We start from the raw sequence: 11986 nt of genomic DNA, 5'->3' as shown, positions 1-11986 counted from the left end.
ATCAAAGTGAAGCCTAGAGGATATTTTAAACCTCAGAACCCTTTGTGCTAAAACCAGACCAAACTTCCCACCACATTCAACTCTCATAAGTAAATAAAAGACTCACTTAGCATCTATGTGTAGAAGACAGAAATTTAAAGCTGGTGCTATGGATAAAGTACCATAAAGGATGATGAAAGAAGTTGAATATCCTGGAGCCAGAGGAGCTGCTTATGGACAGTTTACAAGAACAAACCCATCCTATGATTTATGAGTAGAGCTAATAAACCTTATAAGCCTGGTGATAGCTGGTTGTTCAGAAAAGAACTTTAGTTCAACTTAAAATATTGCTTAAAAACATAACTTTTAACATAACGTTCAGTATTATTTTAAAAGATATAAGTTTTTAGATACAGGTTTTTAGTTTCAGGGTACAAATGTCTCTGGGCTTCCCTGGTGGCTCAGTGGTAAAGAATCACCTGCCCATGCAGGGACTCAAAGATCCCTGGGTTGGGAAATCCCCTGGAGGAGGGCATGGCTACCCATTCCAGTGTTCTTGCCTGGAGAATCTCCATGGTCAGAGGAGCCTCGTGGGCTAGGGCAGGTCAGAGCCTGGTAGGCCATGAGTCCATGGGGTCACAAAGAGTTGGACATGACTGGGCAGCTAAACAACAACTGTCTCTAGAGAATAAGCATATACAATACCACAGTTAGTTTAAAAGCAGTCATCAATTAACAAAGCATTCAAGGTCAACCACACAATCACCTAAATACGAATAATAAACACATCAAGTACTAACTAATACCAGACTAATTTACTGATTATACAAGAATACACAGAAGAACTATAAAAAAAGATCTTAATGACCCAGATAATCGCAATGGTGTGATCACTCATCTAGAGCCAGACATCCTAGAGTCTGAAGTCAGGTGGGCCTTAGGAAGCATCGCTTTGAACAAAGCTAGTGGAGGTGATTGGAAAAGGGAATGGCACCCCACTCCAGTAGTCTTGCCTGGAAAATCCCATGGACGGAGGAGCCTGGTAGGCTGCAGTCCACGGGGTCGCTGAGAGTTGGACACGACTCAGTGACTTCACTTTCACTTTTCACTTTCATGCATTGGAGAAGGAAATGGCAACCCACTCCAGTGTTCTTGCCTGGAGAATCCCAGGGACGGCGGAGCCTGGTGGGATGCCGTCTATGGGGTCCCACAGAGTTGGACACTACTGACGCGACTTAGCAGCAGCAGCAGCAGCAGCAGCAGTGGAGGTGATGGAATTCCAGTTGAGCTAATTCAAGTCCTAAAAGATGATGCTGTGAAAGTGCTGCACTCAATATGCCAGCAACTTTGGAAAACTCAGCAGTGGCCACAGGACTGAAAGGGTCTGTTTTCATTCCAATCCCAAAGAAAGGCAATGCCAAAGAATGTTCAGACTACCACACAATTGCACTCATCTCACAGGATAGCAAAGTAATGCTCAAAATTCTCCAAGCCAGGCTTCCATAGTACATGAACTGAGAAATTCCAGATGTTCAAGCTGAATTCATAAAAGGCAGAGGAACCAGAGATCAAATTACCAAGATCCATTGGATCATGGAAAAAGCAAGAGAGTTTCAGAAAAACATCTCTTTCTGTTTTATTGACTATGCCAAAGCCCTTGATTGTGTGGATCACAACAAACTGTGGAAAATTGTTTAAGAGATGGGAATACCAGACCACCTGACCTGCCTCTTGAGAAACCTATATGCAGGTCAGGAAGCAACAGTTAAGACTGGACATGGAGCAACGACTGGTTCCAAATTGAGAAAAGAGTATGTCGAGTATTGTCACCCTGCTTATTTAACTTATAGGCAGAGTACATCATGCAAAATGCCAGGCTGGATGAAGCACAAGCTAGAATCAAGATTGCTGGGAGAAATATCAATAAACTCAGATATACAGATGATACCACCCTTATGGCAGAAAGCAAAGAGGAATTAAACAGCCTCTTGATGAAAGTGACAGAGGAGAATGAAAAAGCTGGCTTAAAACTCAACATTCAAAAAATTAAGGTCATGGCATCTGGTCCCATCACTTCATGGCAAATAGATGGGGAAACAACAAAAACAGTGACAGACCTTATTTTCTTGCGCTCCAAAATGACAGCAAATAGTGACTGCAGGCATGAAATTAAAAGATGCTTGTTCCTTGGAAGAAAAGTTATGACCAACCTAGACAGCATATTAAAAAGCAGAGACGTTACTTTGTCAACAAAGGTGCATCTAGTCAAAGCTATGGTTTTTCCAGTAGTCATGTATGGACATGAGATTTGGACCATAAGGAGAGCTGAGCGCCAAAGAACTGATGCTTTTAAACCGTGGTGTTGGAGAGGACTCTTGAGAGTCCCTTGGACTACAAGGAGATCCAACCAGTCCAGCCTAAAGGAAATCAGTCCTAGATATTCATTGGAAGGACTTATGCTGAAGCTGAAACTCCAATACTTTGGCTACCTGTTGCAAAGAACTGACTCACTGGAAAAGACTCTGATGCTGGCAAAGATTGAAGGCAGGAGGAGAAGGGGACAACAGAGGATGAAATGGTTGGATGGCATCACTGACTTGATGGACATGAGTTTGAGCAAGCTCTGGGAGTTGGTGATGGACAGAAAGGCATGGTATGCAGCAGTCCATGGGATGGCAGAGAGTCAGACATGACTGAGCAACTGAACTAAACTGAATTTATTAATTAATAGAAGCAATACTGTTCATATTAGTAAGAAGAAATGTTTCTCCTTGCATAAAGCTTATATCAGGATGCATAAACCCACTGATAGTTAATAGTAAAATAAATGTAAACCAATACCTAGTCATTTATTAAAACAATTGTGAATCAGCATTTTACTGAAAGAGTATGTGGGGTCTGGCTGCTCGCTGCTGAAAAGCCAATAAATAGGCCAGGTTGGTGAAAAGGAAAGTGTGCTTTATTTTAGATGCCAGCACCTGCGGAGAGTGGGGTGGTAGACGTCTGTCCAAAGCCGTTGCCTTCTCCGACAAGCAGAGGGTAGCTCTGACAGTCAACGTGAAACTGGTTATCAGAGGTCTGACCAGTGTCATCTTGTTTTAAGTACAATTAATTTTTAGTTCCAGGGTCAGTTTGTTCCCGTTTCTTTTTGGCCAGATCTCTGAATTATTGTGGGAGCTCATGTCCTGGGTACAGTCTGGTCATCATATAGTTAACTCCTCCACCTGAGGTTTGAAGAGGAAAAGTTAAAATTTTACATAACCTGCTGCTTGTTCTGCCTCTGTAACTCAGCTTGTTCCTTGCAAAGTCTGGATCACATAGGTCACACAGTCTCAGAAAGTGGGGACTTATAGTACTAGGAACTGGAGCTTAGCTCACTCACTCTTGTCCTGCTCTTTGCAATCGCCCAGCCCCTGCAAACGTGCTTAATCATGCCTGTCTGTGAAAGGTCAGGCATCCCCCTCCCCATCTTGACTGCTGTTCCCTCGCTCATGCGAAACCCCTTAGTTTAAATCAGCCTATTAGCAGCTAGTGTTGCCCACTACAATCTGTCTATAAAAACTCTGTAATCCCTTTGTTCGGGGCTCAGAGCTTAAGAGTTTAACTTCTCTGGCCCTGCCGGCATAATAAACCTGAGTTCTCTAGCTCTCTGAGTGTGGTGCTGAGTTTCTGCAACAAGACAGCTCACAGAATGTGGCTCAGAACTTTATCTACAGACTTTGAGAAAGAACTGAAGGTCCTTGACGATGCGTAATGACAGCATTGTCATTGTTTAGTCTCCTTGGACTGTTTTCCCTTTTTTTTTTTTTTTTTTTAGCATTTCTCATTTCTCTGATTAAACTTACTTGTTGACTGAAACTTTCCACAGATAAAAGGCAAGCGGAAGACATGATTGGCGGGGGGGCGGCAATGAGAACAGTGTCCTGCCCTGTTTCAAGCACAGACATACATTCAAGGAAAGATTAAAAGAGGTGGATGAGCTCAGCAATCACAAATCCTGCCCGTTTACCAAGAACACTGCCTCTTGTAGTTCTGGTATTAGAGGCGCAGTCTGTCTGGTGACATCTCTCTAACTGTCCCGGGATCCTGTCTGTGGACGCGTAGCATAGCCGTGTATTCTCTGAAGAAAGACTTGCGGCATACAAGAGTGGCTACATATGGGCTTTACCAAGTATCTTATTTTTAATTAAAATTTTTTGTTTTTTATATTTGTAATTTATGTATCATAATATTTGACTGGGGCAGGTCTGGCGTAGGAATCTTTTAGCTGTGGCATGTGGGATCTAGTTCTCTGACCAGGGAATGAACCTGGGTCCCCTGCACTGTAAACGCAGACTGTTAGCCACTGGACCACCAGGGAAGTCCCTACCTTGTCCTTTAATCACTGAAATTTACCTTCCTGGGAAGAGGTGGGAATAAAACAAGAGGAGTAGATCCTATGAAGCGTTGATTAATCCATTAATCCAAAAAATAATCAAATTTTAAGGGAAAACATCGCATGTCCTCTGCCTGCCTCCTGTCTGTAGAAAACCTTTAGACTCCCAGGCTTCTCTGAGTTCCAAAGAGTACATTTAACCAGAAAAGTGAGAACATGCAGAAAGAAAGGAAAAATGTCAAAAAAGAGAAAACAATAACTTAGCCATTAAACAAAGTCAAGGACCTATGTTCCTCCTCAAGGGCTGTAGATAATGTTCTGAGCCGTGTTCTGTGAGCTGTCTTATACACGCTGAAACCCCCATCAGGTGGAGAAGTTGACTGCATGCTGCCCACAAGCAGGCAGACTCCAGACCTGGTAGAACCAGAAAGTGATGATGCTGACTCCCGATGACCTCACCACCAGCCAATCAGGAGAAGGTTCCTGAGCAGATCACCTACTCCATAAGCCCCTTGTTAACTTTGTCTTTCAACTTCCCATGAAGCCTTCAGGGAGTGTGAGCCTTTTAAGCACTGTCTGCCCTGGACTCCTTGCTCAGCATCTACAACACATGCTTCCTTTCCTTCACCACATTGCGGGGTCAGTGTACAGGCTTCACCGTGCAAGGGCCAGAATTTCAAGTGGGGTTCAGAAACTGTGCACCAAGTTTCATCAGTCACTCAGCAGAACACGGAGCACAGCTGCCCCAAGGCGCCTGACCTCATATGAATGCAACAAGAAGAGACAAAGGACCCCAGGTGAATCAGGCAACACCCTCAACTCAGATGTTGGGAATCTCACGGGAACAAGACACGCTACAGGAAAAGCGGAGAGAGGGCGTCTCCAGGTACACATGATCCTGACTCGTGCAGAGGAGTGAGGCCCCCAGACCCTGCACCTGAGGTCACGTGTGGGCACACTCAAAGGTGACCCCACCCCCAGACCCTGTCCCTGGGGTCACACAGCCACAGTCTCCAGAACCCCCATCCCAGACACTGAACCTGGGGTCACATAACCTCAGGTATCCACATGGATGGACCTTAAAGGATTACTTCTAAGAGAAGTCAGTCAGCCATAGGAAGATAGCAGTGTATAAATACACCTTCTAGGTAAAATATCAATAGACATACAAAGTATCAAATTTATGAGCCCAAAGAGACTCTGAGATTTCATACACAAACAAAGGGTTCCAAAAAAAAGAAAAAACAAAAAGAGAATATGAAGGGCCTGAAAATGAAAGGCGATCTGAACTAACATAGACACAGAAACCTGTATTTCTAATCAATAATCCCTAAGGATTATCCTCTTCCTTTCTCCCATCCTTCCTGCCTTTTCCATATACATGGGAATCTGTACCTCTAACCTATACACAGAAATCTGTATGTCTAGGAGAGAATCCAGAGAAATTATATCCTACCTTCTTTCTTTGCATACACAGAAAACTGTATCTGAGATACATAATCCATCAGGACCTGATGTTCACAACTGTTTGACCTTCTATGGCAAAAAGTCCGAAAAAGAATAGACATATTTCATAGATATGTTATACCTGAATCAGGTGACTATATGACAACCATCAGGACATTGCAAATTGACTATACTGCAACATAACATCGGCATGATGTTAGAGAAGGGAAGAGAAGCAGTGCCTACTTTACTCACCCCAACCACCCTGACTGGGGCTGCTGTCCTATCCCTGGAGCCTAAGCAGGTGTAGGTCCCACTGATGGACTGGGGTGAGTTTGACACAGCCTGGCAGGGCGCCCTTTACTGAACCCTTTTTAAACATCTACTGCCTGCTATGTTCTGGCTTGGACCAGACTCCCCAGTGGGATCCAGGCCTCCAGGGACTTGGGAGCAAATATTACAAACCCTGCATGTGCCCTGGTGCTGGGCACTTCAGTTCAAGCCTCCTTTTTGGAGTGCAGCCTCCTAGGCACCTAAGCACACTCAGCAGAGTGCTGTGGACCCAGAAGTAATTAGTCTGGTGTGTGTGTGTATGTTTGTGTGTGATGCTTTACGGGGGAGAAAAGTAGTGAAACAGAAGCCCTTAGGTGTTTGCTCAGGTACAATTCACTGTAATCCACAGCCCAGGATGCTGACTTTCCCAGGAACCAGAGATGTGCTTTAAAAAGTGCTGCTGCTGCTGCTAAGTCGCTTCAGTCATGTCTGACTCTGTGCGACCTCATAGACGGCAGCCCACCAGGCTCCGCCGTCCCTGGGATTCTCCAGGCAAGAACACTGGAGTGGGTTGCTATTTCCTTCTCCAATGCAGGAAAGTGAAAAGTGAAAGTGAAGTCTCTCAGTCATGTCCAACTCTTTGCGACCCCATGGACTGCAGCCTTCCAGGCTCCTCCGCACATGGGGTTTAAAAAGTGCAGTCACCTGTAAACATTTCCTGCAACTACAACTTGACCAAAGAGGCTGACCTCTGATTCACAAGGCCTGGGGTTCTGTTAATGACAGCTGCCCTCAGGAAATCTCCCAGGGCAGGGATTGAAGAAATAAATTCCAAACACAACAGAGTTTCAAGAAGCCAATTGCCATAGTAAATTTTCTTCACACCCTTTAATGTAAAGGAAACAGGAAAAAAAAAAAAAAAAGCAAACCTCCACCACAGGAGGAGATGCACAGCATTCCTAATTGCTGTAGGAATATCAATCAAAACAACAATGGAAAATCAAATCCTACCAGTCAAACTGGCCATCCTCACAAGTCTACAAACAATAAATGCAGGAGAGAGCTGGCAGGTGAGGTAACCCCACTACATGTTCAGTGGAAATGGACATTGACAACAGCTACTAGAAAGCACAGACTCCGCATGTCAAAAAAATAAAAATAAAAAATCTCTCAAGAGAGCCAATCCTAGGATCAGACATCCTCATACCTGGGCCTATAAGCTGAGATGGTCATCATTCATCATTCAATAAAAACACGTGCACTCCAACATTCCCTGCAGCTCTACTTGGAACAGCCAAAACAGAGCCTGCAAAAGGTCCACTGACAGATTAAAGGTTAAAAAAGATGTGCTGCAGATAGACAATGGACCATTGCTCAGCCATGAAAAAGCACCACCGAAATTATGAAATTATGCCACCGGTCACTAGGAGGATGGACCTTGAAGGACCATACAGTAAGTGAAATCAGCCAGACTGAGGAAGACAACAGCCTTTGATGTCCCTTGTAGGAAAAATTTAAAAAGAGATACAAAGGAACTAAAGTTAGAACCCAAAAAGAGACTCTGAGAATTCAAACACAGAGGGTTCCATTAAAAAAAAAAAAAAAAAAAAAGGAAAGGGCAGGGATGAATTCAGAGGTAGGGACTTACATATACACAGAAATCTGTAGGTGTAATAGAGAATCCAAAAGGATTATCTCTTTCCTTCCTTCCATATATCCACAGAAATCTGTAGCTGTCATAGATGCTCAAGAGGGACCTGATGTTCAGCAAGTGGAATTTTGCTTGAGCTTCTGCAATAATCTCTATGGCAAAAGAATCCGAAAAGGAACAGATACACTGCATAGATATGTCATAACTAAATCAGGTGGCTGTACACTAATGGCAAGCGCAAAACTGCAAATCGACTATACTCTGACATAGCTTCAGCATGAGATTAAAAAAAAAAAAGAAAAAAATCAGTGCCTAATTTATTCCCTGAAACCTCACTGATTTGGCCTGCTATCCTATCCCTGGAGCCTGAGCAGGCCTGTGTCTCATGTTTGGACTGGGGTGGGGTTGAGAATACAGCCAAAATATTAATAAAAAATGGGTAACCCTGTGATTTTGACCCTGTAATGTACAATAGCCAAGACTGGGAATCAAGCTATTGTAGAAGCACAGTTGAATTAATACAGACGACAGGGTACATGTACACAATGCAATATTTCTCAACCATAAAGAAGTAGGAAATAATGCCAAAGCCAGCCACAGGAGAGAAAATAGAGATGATCATTCTGAGTGAAGTAAGGGATGTAGGAAGAGACAAGTATCAGTATCATATGATATCACCTCTAGGCGTAATCTAAAGATGGGCAGAACTGAACTTCTTGCCCAGAGACAGAGCCTCACAGACTTAGAAAAGAAACTTCTAATCATCAAGATATAAAGATGTGGGGCTTGGAGAAATGAGTTCCTTTAGAGTTGCTTCAGACTAATATATGCACATTACTATTTATAAAATAAATGACCAGAACCCACTGTATAAATGACCAGGACCCACAAGGACACTTACTCCACACTCTGTAATAACCTATATGGAAAAAAAAAACTCAATATGTATTAATAGAAGTGAAACTAGTTGTGGTAGAAGGAAAAAAAAAAAAAACCCACCCACAAGACTGTAATTCACCTATATACTCCAGTTCAAATGATGAGATAAAAACAGCAGAAGCAAAAAAGAAATGCTGATTCTATTTCCCTTAGGACATAATGACCTGGGCTGGTGTCTCATCCCTGGAGCTGGATTAGCTTGGATCCCAAGGCTGGAGTGTGTGGGGCTGAGGGAGCTGGGAACACGTGGCAGGCAGTGTGCCTCCACAATGAACCTGGAGTATCTGCTGCCTTCCAGATACAGGCGAGATAATCTAAGGAACTGGAATGAACAATCCCTTAAATATATATGTGTGTGTGTGTGTGTATAAAATAGGTGATCAAAAAGTACTTACTGAACAGCATACGCAAGTTTATCGAACACACTGTGATCATCTATATGTGAAAAAGAAACCAAAAGAGAATAAACATCTATGTATTAATATAACTGAATTGAGTTCCCGTACATCTGAAACAAACACATTAGAAATCAATCCTTTTCCAATAGAAATAACAAGGAAATTACAGTTTAAAAAAAAAAGGTGCGGCATGAAGAAGTCCTTCCGCCTTGTGGCCATTTTCTGTAACAACACCATGAAGAGCTGTGCTGCTGGGCATTTAACATTCACAAGGATTCAAGGTCTGTAAGTTGTCAACTGAAAAATAAAGTTACAACCTGAAAGTAGAAAGTTATTTTACTTGGTGGGAATGTTTACAACTCCAAACCTGGGAGACAGCATCTCAGTAGCTCTAACAAAACTGCTCCAAGGAGGCAGGAGGGGGAGTCAGGCTATATACAAGGTTGCAAAAAAGGGAGCAGACAGTCTGAACAGCAAAGATCAGATACCCAGTTAAGGAATTTAGCATTCTTTGTATGGGAAGATGCAAGCCTCTGGGCTTGCTGCATTCATTCTTTTCTCATGCATTTCAGCTATCTGGGCCAATCTTGTTTCCTAGTTCCCCTTGCTTCTTGCATTCCGCCCGCCCCCGTCCCCCCCCCCCCCCACTCCTCAGTAATCACCGTGGGGGGTGGCAGCGTCCTCTGGATTGCAGTTTGGGGAGCCCTCATTCACAGCTGGAGGCCAGATATTGCTGATGGCTGTGACATTTTTGTTTATTAATATGGCAGGAGATATTTTCATTTCACAACGTAAAAAACACCTGCCCTCCTAAGGCGTGGAGAAATGCCTTAGGGGTGGTCATCAGGAAAAAATTCAAAACAAGGCAGGCGTTAGTGAAGCCAATTTCAAGAAGTAAGTTTAACCCACACCCTTTAAAATAATCAAAAGAAAAGATGTCAATATCACTATTTATTAGAGAAATGCAAATCTAAACCACAGGGAGGTATCACATCACACCAGTCAGAATGGCCATGGCCAAACACTCTAAAAACAATAATTGCTGGAGAGGGGGTGGAGACAAGGGAACCCTCCTCCACCAACGCTTGGGATGTAAATTGGTAACAGCCACTATGGAGGACATTGTGAACCTTCCTTCAGCCATGAAAATGAGAATGAGGTTATACTCCTCCTTAACACTGTACACAAAAATAAACTCCAAATAGATTTAAAAACCTAGTTGTGAGGATGGATACTATGAAATTCTTTAAAAAAATATAAAAAGAACACAATTTGACATGAATGCAGCAAGTTCTTTGTGGATCTACCTCTTAGAAAAATGAAAAATAAACCACAAATCAGAAAATGGAACCGAATTAACCTTAAAAGCTTTTGAATACCAAAAGGAAACCCTCAAGGAAAGACAAGGACAACCCTCAGAATAGGAAGAAATATTTTCAAAGGAAGAGACCCACAAGGAATTCATCTCTAAAACATACAAACAGCTCACGCAGCTCAATATAAAAAATACATACAAACCAAGGGGAAAAAAATGGGCCAAGGATCGAAACAGTTGTTTCTCTCAGGAAAGCGTGCAGATAGCAGATAGGCACATGAAAAGATGCTTAGCATCACTAATGACTAGAGAAATACAAATCAAAAGTCCAATGAGGTAAGCACTCACATTCATCAGACTGGCCACTTCTAAACATCTGGTGGCTCAGATGGTTAAGCGTCTGCCTACAATGTGGGAGACCTGGGTTCAATCCCTGGATTGGGAAGATCTCCTGGAGAAGGAAATGGCAACCCACTCCAGTATTCTTGCCTGGAAAATCCCATGGACAGGAGAGCCTGGTAGGCTACAATCCACGGGGTTGCAAAAAGTCAGACACGACTGAGCGACTTCACTTACTTTCTTACTTACTTAAACATCTTAAAGAATAAAGGCTAGAAAGGGTGTGGAGAGAAAGGAACCCTTCTGCACTGTTAGGAGGAGTATATATATTTAGGAGAATGTATGGAGGGTCACTTAAAAATAACATGCAAGTGTTGCTGGCCAAAATCTTGGCTGTCTCTTTCCACCGAAGCTAAATAAAAAAATATGGAGACAGAGCTTGGAGGAAATAGAAAGTTGTCTTTAATCCTCAGCCAGTGGAGAGGGGAACACAGTAGGCTTGTGCTTCAAGAACTGTGGCACCCCAACCCCCACCCCACCCCCCACCCCCCGCGCGCCATGAGGAGTCTAGGGACTCATATAAGGCAAGGGCTTGCAGTGAGGGGTTGGTGATGAGGAATAAATGTGTTAGAATATTCTCAAAAACAGTCATAGGCTGGCATCAGTAACCCAGTAATTGAGTCTGGCAGTTCAGGGGCTCTGCAGCCACCTTTCTGATGTGTAACTATGGAGGGTGTTATAAGGGTAAGCAGCAAAAGACAATAGGTGTGAAGTGTAGCTTCTGCAGAGTTAGGGGGCAGAAAAGCAAACTATCTTATAGATGCGCAGAGTTAGGAGCAGCTAAAGCAGTATGTGAGTCTGAGTGAACTCAGGGAGCTGGTGATGGACAGGGAGGCCTGGCGTGCTGCGATTCATGGGGTTGCAAAGAGTCGGACACGACTGAGCGACTGAACTGATGCTATCATATTAATACGACACCACCAAAGGTTTTCTTTCACTCAGCAGAACGCAGAGCAGCAACGCACTCAAAGGTGCCTAACCTCATGTGAATGTGACAATATGAAGAGAAGAAAAAGAACCACAGGTTAATCAGGGTGACACCCCCAATTCAGACGTTGGAAATCTCAGAGGGGACAAGTCACACTGAGGTAAAGAGCGCATACGGGGTCTCTGGGTACAGGATCCAGACCCGTGTGGATGGGCTGAGACCCCCAAAATCCTCACACCCTGCACCTGGGCTCACACGTCCACAGTCTCCAGGGTGACCCCCG

The sequence above is a fragment of the Oryx dammah genome, unplaced genomic scaffold, assembly GCF_014754425.2.
Source record: "Oryx dammah isolate SB20612 unplaced genomic scaffold, SCBI_Odam_1.1 HiC_scaffold_26, whole genome shotgun sequence".
NCBI lineage: Eukaryota > Metazoa > Chordata > Mammalia > Artiodactyla > Bovidae > Oryx > Oryx dammah.
This window is presented reverse-complemented; position numbering follows the sequence as displayed.